Below are 9,010 nucleotides of genomic sequence, written 5' to 3' on the forward strand. Positions count from 1 at the left end.
TATGTATGACTTTTCTGATGTAGTAAACTTGTTCGGTAGGTCACCTGGTACAGCTTTACACTTGGTGCACTTGGGTGAGTCCTGTAAAACACGAGTCATGATAAAAGAGTAAAGACTTGTAGAAGCTAGCTAAGATGATTGTTTCAACAAATGCATATTTCTCTTACATTTGCTTTTGTTAACACTATTGATTTTAGGGTAGGATTTAGTGTAGGTGGTACGTTGTTTTGGTAACACTTTACAATAAGGTTTCATTAGTTAACATTAGTTAAAGGGGTCCTCGGATGCCCATTTTCCTCAAGCTGGTATGATTCTTTAGGGTCTTCATGTAAAGTACATACATACAAACATACTTTGGTTAAAATTCCTCAATGTTTGTGTGAAACAACACCATTTTTACCTCATCAAAAAAAGTTCTGTTCACAGCGACCCGTTTCGGTGCATGTCTCTTTAAATGATAATGAGCCACTGCACACACCACCCCTCTCTTCCATGGGGCGTGTAGACACAAGACACCTGAAGTGAAGTGTACAACTGGGTCAGGGCTGAAATATGGTAATATGGGACAGTCCGTCAGCGATCGTGGGTGGAGCATGAAAAATTAAACGGCTTGATTATTGAGAGTGTTTATGCTTTTTGAGGATAACAAAAAGGGGTGAATGGATTTTTTTATCATTGTAGGGTGGTTGTGTCCACACACACTGCAAAGACATATTTATATGCAAACACCATATAAAAGTGAATTTTGCATTCGATGACCCGTTTAACTACTTTAGTCAACATGAACTAAGAATGGACAATACTTCTACAGCATTTATTAATCTTAGTTAATGTTAATTGAAGTATTTACTAATACATTATTATTCAAATCAAAAGATTATTTTTATTAACTAACATTAACAAAGATGAATAAATACTGTAAAAAATGAATTGCTCATTGTTAGTTAATGTTAGTTAATATATTAACTTATTGTAAAGTGTTAACATTATTTTCAAACGTGAGCATTAACCATTAACCAGCAATCACATTTGGACATTTCATTTCCAAACTGACGAGATATGTTCAACATAAAACATTCCCAGTGTCATGTTTATTTCATTTGGATAAAACTGAACATATTTTTAGTGCCACTCACGGGTCATTCCATTTTGAAAATGTCACAAAGCACAGAAGCAACACAATATCATTTTGCATAAATGCTGCCACAGGCACGTTTTTTTACAATGCGATTCGGTTGGAAATGTTTGTAAAAAAGTTAAGCAAAAAATTCAAATGACAGTTGTTTTATATCTGAAGTTAAAGTATGGAATGTCAGAGCTGAAGAATCTAGATAGACTGAAAATAAATTATAATATATATATTTTAAGTAGCTGCAGTATTGCTAATCAATATCTGTTTGTAGTAGTGTGAGAGTATGTTTGTGCCTGTATATGTTCAATGTGAGGTGTACACATGTAATTAAGGTGACAGAAACAAACATGAACACACAAACGTGTGTGTGCGTGTGTGTGTGTGTGTACACCAAGGCTGCATCGATCACACTGCATAATGACTCTTCTTATCAAGCCTCGGGCTATAAGCCATCTCTCTCTCTCTCTCTCTCTCTCTCTCTCTCTCTCTCTCTCTCTCTCTCTCTCTCTCTCTCTCTCTCTCTCTCTCCTTATTCCAAACCATTGTCAAAATGGTTGTGCACATTCCAAAAGAGGCACTGAGTACTCTTCTCCTCCTGATCTGAGAGTTACAGTACATAAAACTTAAACATCTTTCAGCCTACCTGAGACAGATCTAATATTTCCTTTCCTGTCCTCTCATTAGAGGTTAGGTTAAATCTCTGAGGATCAAGTGTGTCGGGGGCATGTCCTTTATAGCAACACTTTGCAGTTAAGGCAAGGTAGGAAGAAAAAAGTGGTGTGTGTGTGTGTGTGTGTGTGTGTGTGTGTGTGTGTGTGTGTGTGTGTGTGTGTGTGTAATGGTGGTTAGATAGCAGCACAGATCACAGATAGCAGCAGTGTAAAAACTCAGCAAAGACACATAGACTTGTCAGCATTTTGAGTACAATCACTGAATTTGCTCTTATGATCTGCCAGTAAAATGGTGGCTTCTAGGTGGTTGAGTAACCTTCAGCATCTCCAACCTGTCGTCCACTGGAGATCAGAATCTCTGTCTAGACTGAAGAGTAAAGTAGGGCAGAGGCATTTTACCAGAAGTAGGACTCTTGACACACACGCATTTGTTTTTGTATCTTTGTGGGGACTTTCCATTGACATTATAATTTTTTATACTGAGATAATGATATCTGCCATTTTCTTACCCTAGCCCAACCACTAAAATGAACCCTCACAGAAACCTTTTCGCATTTTGAGATTTTAATTAAAGGCACAATATGTAATATTTTTGTAATGTCCAGAAACCACTTGCACAGTGGTTTCTATTTCATGCAGTTGTGTACTTACATTATCCCAAAAGTTCCTAAGGATTGGTAAATCCAGAGAAATTCCCATTTTAAATAATGGCTCGTGTCCCTTGTCACTGTCACCTATCAATGATGTAATATCCATGCTATTCTCGGTTTTCGCTTGTTGAAACCATAGCAACATACATGGACAAATGTGGACATGGTGGTTAAACAGCATCTAGAATGCCGCTGTTGTGTCGCTCAGTCATTATGGATCAGGATTATTCATAGGCAAATACAGAAAATCAAACAAATTTAAACGTAGATCAACTGAGGCAAGCAGGCTTTGGGACAAATGGAGTGTGCCACACAGTATGGGGCCGAGAGCCGTGAGAGAATGGTGCGAGGCCGGTGGCGTGCACTGTTAGACATTTATAAGAGATTTTACAGTAACTTACTGGCAACACTGTTGCCAGTAAGTTACTGTATTTGAGATTTACAGTACAATAACCGCATTTCAGTTTACAGTAACTACATGTTACTGTAATTTTGTAATACAGTACCGTTACTGTAAACCTTGGTTAACAGTGCATTAATCCTAATCCTATTCAATCATTAATACTTACTGAATTACATTAATTCTTATACATTAATCTATCCTACAGAAGTAATCCAAACAGACAATTATTATGAAATATACAATTCTTTATTTAAAACATTTTAAGTGCTTTAACTTAAACATGTAAATGTGTGGAAAAAGTTCACTTTAAAACATCCTCGAATCAAATCTTTTCAGAAAATCATGTATAAAAGTAATCAGAGTGCATTCAATATCACTTATTTTACATTTAATTTACATTTATGCATTTGGCAGACGACTTGCATTGCATTCAAGATACACATTTTACATTTTGTCAGTTCTTGCTTTCCCTGGGAATTGAACCCATGACCTTGCTAGTGCCACACACTGTTTGAGCTACAATTTTAAAAACTCTGCAGAAAATAGTTGGTAGAATACTGTAAATAGTTGGTTGAAGAATACTGTAACTTTGGTGCAAAATACACATATACATGAATAAAATATAAACAAAGAGCAAATTAATTCTGAAACAAGTTATTACAACACAACACAAAACACAAGTTTCATGTCTGTACCGATCTGTGTCATCTTCCACATTGGATGATTTCAAACAGGAACCAGGATTCTGCTCCATTATGGCAATAAGTCCCTCTAGATAAGAATGATATGAAGTTAGTCATACAATTTGAGTATACACAAACTTTTTACACTGTTGGAATTTAATAAAGAATAATAATCCCATTACAATTCATCATAATGGTAAAATACTATTTTATAGACAGTTAACACTTTGAGGTACACCTAGCTAAACGTATGCTGTCTAGTCTAATCCAGTCCTGCAATGCCTTCATGAAGATGTGAAATGAAATGTTCAGTTTTTGTTTTATCTGGTGATTCAATGTTATGAATATTTTGAAGAATGTACTTTGTAGTTATGCTGAACCTGATTGCATATTAGAGAGGTGTCTCTGTTATTTAGCTTAACAAAATTGATATTGAGTAAAAAACTAAAGAAAACTGTCAGTACATAATAGTAGCAGCAGCACAAACTACATGCTCCAAAAAAGTAATATTACTGAATCACCTCAACATGATTTCACAAACTATTTAATCAAAAACAACAATGTAACCTTTTATTGCAGGATGGATTACATGTATACTGCATTAGCTTTAGTAAGGTATCCTCAAACTTAATGCTACTTTCACACGGGGCACCGGTGTTAACGCTTCTCATTTACTTTGAATGGGTGACGTCATGCGTTGCTGAACTGAATTGTCGGTTCCATCGCGCGCGTCGCTTTACTCACGTTGCAAGCGGCAGAAGTTGAAAGGTGTGTTGGACATCAGCTGTGGCCGGATGCAACCAATCGGCGAGAGTAGCCGCGTGCAGGCGGGGAGGAGCTGCAAACGGAGACGTGAAGTCTGACACTTTCTGCTTCCCGCAGTGACGCTCTCGCTGTGTTTGCACACTTTATCAGCTGAAGTGAAATAAATGCAATATTTGTCAATACACAGATGTTTCAGAGACATTTTTTGTCATGTAATACTTTATGCACTGCTTAATACAGCGTGTGTTTGTACAAGAATAAAGTTAACATACAAGCCTAAACTATCAATGAAGTGGGGGTCTACGTTTTTCATCTGTTTTATTTTGATAAACATGACAATATAATGTCGCAACTACATGAAAAGAGGTTTAACTGTTATAAAAAAACAGATTTGTGCGCATTAGAGGAACTGAAGGTTTTAGAATAAACACGAAACACATGTGATCGCTGTCATGCGGAGAATCTGGCCAATCGTGGAACAGCTGTGTCATCATCAAAGTCCGTGCAGTCGCTCTGGAGAAACTGCACCGGCTGTATTAGCGGCTGCTCTCGAATCGCTCTCGCGGTACTTTAATGCCATACGTCACTGTCACGTGGCGTCGGCACTGTCTCAAGTCAGACAACATTTCTAACCGGCATGACGCCCTGTGTGAATGCAGCGTAAGTGTCTGTGTACATTACATATCCTATTAAAAAAGTGTCTCACCTAGTCCAAGTTTTTCCATTCAAACTCCATTAGGTGGCGAAGGAAGGATGACACTCTGTTGTTGATTACAGTTGTCTTCCTGTTCACAACTTCCCCGGTCTTCCGACTCACTCCGGTTTTGGTGGTGCATCTTGTTCCCTCCTCTGGGTTTTTCCTCACGAAAAAAACTTAAAGCAAGAGAAAATTAAGAGAATAAAGATATTTTAAATTTCATCACCCTTAGTGCCTTTGCTTTAAATGTTTTTGGTAACACTTTAGAATAATGGTCCGTCATTAAACAGATAGTTCACCAAAAAAAAAAAGAAGTAAATTCTGTCATTTACTCGCCCTGTTGTTCTAAACCTTTTAAAGAATGTTTGTAACCAGACAATTTTGAGGCACCATTCACTTCCATAGTAGGAAAAAATTACTATAGAAGTGAATGGTGCCTCAATCTGTTAGGTTACAAACATTCTTCATCTTCTTTTGTATTCAGAAATGTATTCAGGTTTGCACTTGAGCAACATTATTCTAAAGTTTTGCCATGTTTTTTTTTCATAAATTATATTTCATCTGACAAAATCATCCAAAAATTGTCCAGGACTGCTTAAATTCCAGAAAATAAAATTATAATCTGTCAGTCCTGGATTATTTTAGTATAATATAATTTATGAAAAAAATGGTACTTGGCTAGTTACAGCTAAAAAGAGGTGGAAAAACTAAATAATTTTGTGGGTTTAGTTACCCTTTAAACAGACCCGACTAAAACATACAAGAAAAACTTTGAATTATCAGTAATATGTGGAGAAACAAAGAGTAACGTTACTTACCGAGTTCCAGTGTCGCACAGCACAGGCAGGCTCCTGGTATTCTTATCTAAAATGTAAACTAAATAATGTCAATCCAAATGTAAACTTTGCTTGTTAACGACATTATTTTTGCAACTAGTGGCCAACGCTAATTTACTAACTAACGTCGTCCTAATGTACGCTTAATATGCTCGATAAACAAAATCTTCATTGTATTTATAAAGTTAATTCTATAAACTCACTAACGTTAAGTCTTTTTAAAAATAAAACGTTAGGTTTATGTTACCTCAGTTTTAGTACCAAAGCTGAAGCAAATGATAACCTAACGTTATGTAAAGTATGTTGTCCGGGCCGTGAGCTCTCTCCTCGGGCAAAACTTACAACGCTGGCTGCACTGGTTCCTAATCTAATTCAATAAACTCACTAACGTTAAGTCTTTTTAAAAATAAAACGTTAGGTTTATGTTACCTCAGTTTTAGTACCAAAGCTGAAGCAAATGATAACCTAACGTTATGTAAAGTATGTTGTCCGGGCCGGGAGCTCGGGCAGTAACGTTACACACGACGCTGGCTGCACTGGTTCCTAATCTAATTCAATAAACTTCTAATCTAATTTTTTTAAAATAAAACGTTAGGTTTGCCTCAGTTGTTAGCAGCAAAGTTTAAGAAAATGATAACCTAACGTTATGTAAAGTATGTTGTCCGGACTGTGAGCTCTCTCATCGGGCAAAACTTACGACGCTGCACCGGTTCCTAATCTAATTCAATAAATTCATAAAACGTTAGGTTTACCTCAGTTTTTAGCACCAATGCTGACAAGCTAAAATTGGGGTGCAGACAACCGCGGCTAGTACAAATCACACTTACCTTGCTTGTTTGCCGTTCTCACGGGGGATGAAAAATCTTCGCAGGGTGTCCGGACACAGCTCATATGTTCTCTGGAACCGTGAGCTCTCTCCTCGGGTAAAACTTTCAACGCTGCACTGATGGTTCCTAATATAAATCTAAAGCAAATCCTGTCGATCCCAATTGTGCCAAATAGGCCGTTGTGGTAAATACAGTATTATACTTTATTTTTTTTAAATACAGGAAATCACTGTATTTGGTCTTTGACGTCATAGAAAATACCCATGATGCAACAGGAATTACAGTTATTTACTGTAAAGAGAATTTACAGTATTATACTGGGTGATATATAGTAAATAACTGTACAAATTACAGAAATGTCTAACAGTGTGATTGATAATGAGCATTACCTATAGCGCACTGGTCTCGTATCTCACACTGAGGAGCTCCAGAAGCATAAAACCAAGCAAACATAAGACGTCCGCCAGACGTGCAGATCATGTTTATAATATTGCGTCGGTCGGACAGGACCCAATCTGTACGTCTATACAACATGCAATTCCGGTGCAGTATCTGGACATCTAACTACGACTCCTTTTGGACGTGTGAAGTTCAATATTTACGTCCAGCTTGGAGGTTTTTTTGGACGTCCGTGGACGTGCAAGACTGGTACAAATAAAATTACAGTATAACGTTTTGACACACCCAAGTATGGGTATATTTAAGTGAAAGTTCATAAAAGGAAAAGCAACGTTATGTATCTTTTACTTTCAGTTTCATTAAACCCACCAAATCATGTGACTAATAGTCACATATCAGTAACAGACTAATAATTAAATGTCTTATTCCTTGGAGCTAATTCATTACAGCGTCATAAAATAGTGATCAAACATACAGTTATTACACAAATACTTTTTTACATTTCAAACTCCACAATAAACTGTAACCATTCTGTCCCAAAATGCATTTAATGTGACTTTTATGTTTCATCTCCCAAACCCGTATATAACATCTAAACCATGAAGTATCAGAATAATATCAAATTATTTATTCACCACCATTTTCCTCACTAGCAAGGTACATTTCCTATTCAGATTTTTCAGGTGAAAGTACTCAGGGGGGATGGGATTGGGATTGTTTGTTCTGAACAACCGAACATCATAAAGACCACTTCTTAACTTTCGTTACTTTCCATTAAAACAGGTACATAATTAAGATATAGCAAGTATACAGCCCTCAGAGCTCCAAAATATGAAACTCATTTAAGGTGCAACGTTTGTGCTCTGAATGTTTATTTAGTATTGCGCAGGGGTTACTCATTAGTTGGGCTATCGTATGAAAGGGAGATGGATTTGGCAGTGAAGAACAAACCCCTGCTGCTCCGGAAACATCGTTTGCTGGACACATCAATTTGTTCCTCTGCTACAGAGAGCTGGGAGCAATTGGCAACGTTCCAGCTCTCGTCTCCCCCTTCTCTCTCTTCCCCTCTCTCTCCCCCTTTCTCTCTCTCATCTACATATCTTTGTTATCAGGTTGGTTTTTGTGCGAGCGTTCGGCAGGGTTATCGTACCATCTGGACTGAGGCTCCTCGCCGCCTCTCACAAATTAAAACTCAACCTGTAAAATCAGCAAAAGAAACAATAAGCACCTTTAATCTCACACTCCCTTCACCTGCTTTTCAAAAGGAAAAGAAAGGCCCTTTATTAATTAGACTGGCATCAAGCGGCCGTACATAAAACAATGTCGCTCTCTTTTTATTCTCCTCTCCCATATAATGACTTCAGGACTGATGGAAAGGCCTCTTTGAAGATGACATTCAAATCCTGACATTTGAATTATTTTGTGTGTATCAGAGAGTCAGGCCTTTGTCAGGCCTGTCGTGGTGGTGTGTGTATGCGATGGCAGGCTATCTCTTTGTAAACCACTACTGACTGGGATTGTTTATACACCTGGGGGACCTGGGATTGTTGTGTTTTTGTAAGCATTTATATCATGAGAATTTTATGACATGGTAAACTAAAAAAAACTGCTATTTTGGGAAAACAACAACAAAAATCTTCTTCAAGTGGTATATTTCTACTTGAAAACTTTGGTCATAATGATATAGCCGGTATACTGTATATTTCAACTTAAAAACTCAGTTTCACATTTCACATAAAATTTGCTGTAAAAGTCATTTAAATTATATTAACTTAAAAAAGGTATTATTTTGATGAGTTAAAGTAATGTGAAAATACGTTGTCATGACATGGATGATATAAGTTTTTACTCTGTGTGTGCGTGCGTGCGTGTGTGTGTGTTGTATGGTTTATGAGAACACAAATGTGTATAATGGCATTGGTATTACAATGTAAACCAAATGGCTTA

At 37.0% G+C, this 9,010-nt stretch overlaps 1 long non-coding RNA gene across 1 annotated transcript; it reads right to left on the reverse strand.

The window, feature by feature from the left end:
* Positions 1–4,357: 4,357 nt before the first annotated feature.
* On the reverse strand, positions 4,358–6,754 carry LOC307141509. Its single transcript, XR_013818357.1, has 4 exons — positions 6,665–6,754; positions 5,820–5,865; positions 5,011–5,177; positions 4,358–4,454 (listed from the first exon to the last, which is right to left on the reverse strand). It is a non-coding gene; the product is annotated as an uncharacterized lncRNA (long non-coding RNA).
* Positions 6,755–9,010: the final 2,256 nt, after the last annotated feature.

Source organism: Gobio gobio (genome assembly GCF_949357685.1).
Source record: "Gobio gobio genome assembly, chromosome: 17".
NCBI lineage: Eukaryota > Metazoa > Chordata > Actinopteri > Cypriniformes > Gobionidae > Gobio > Gobio gobio.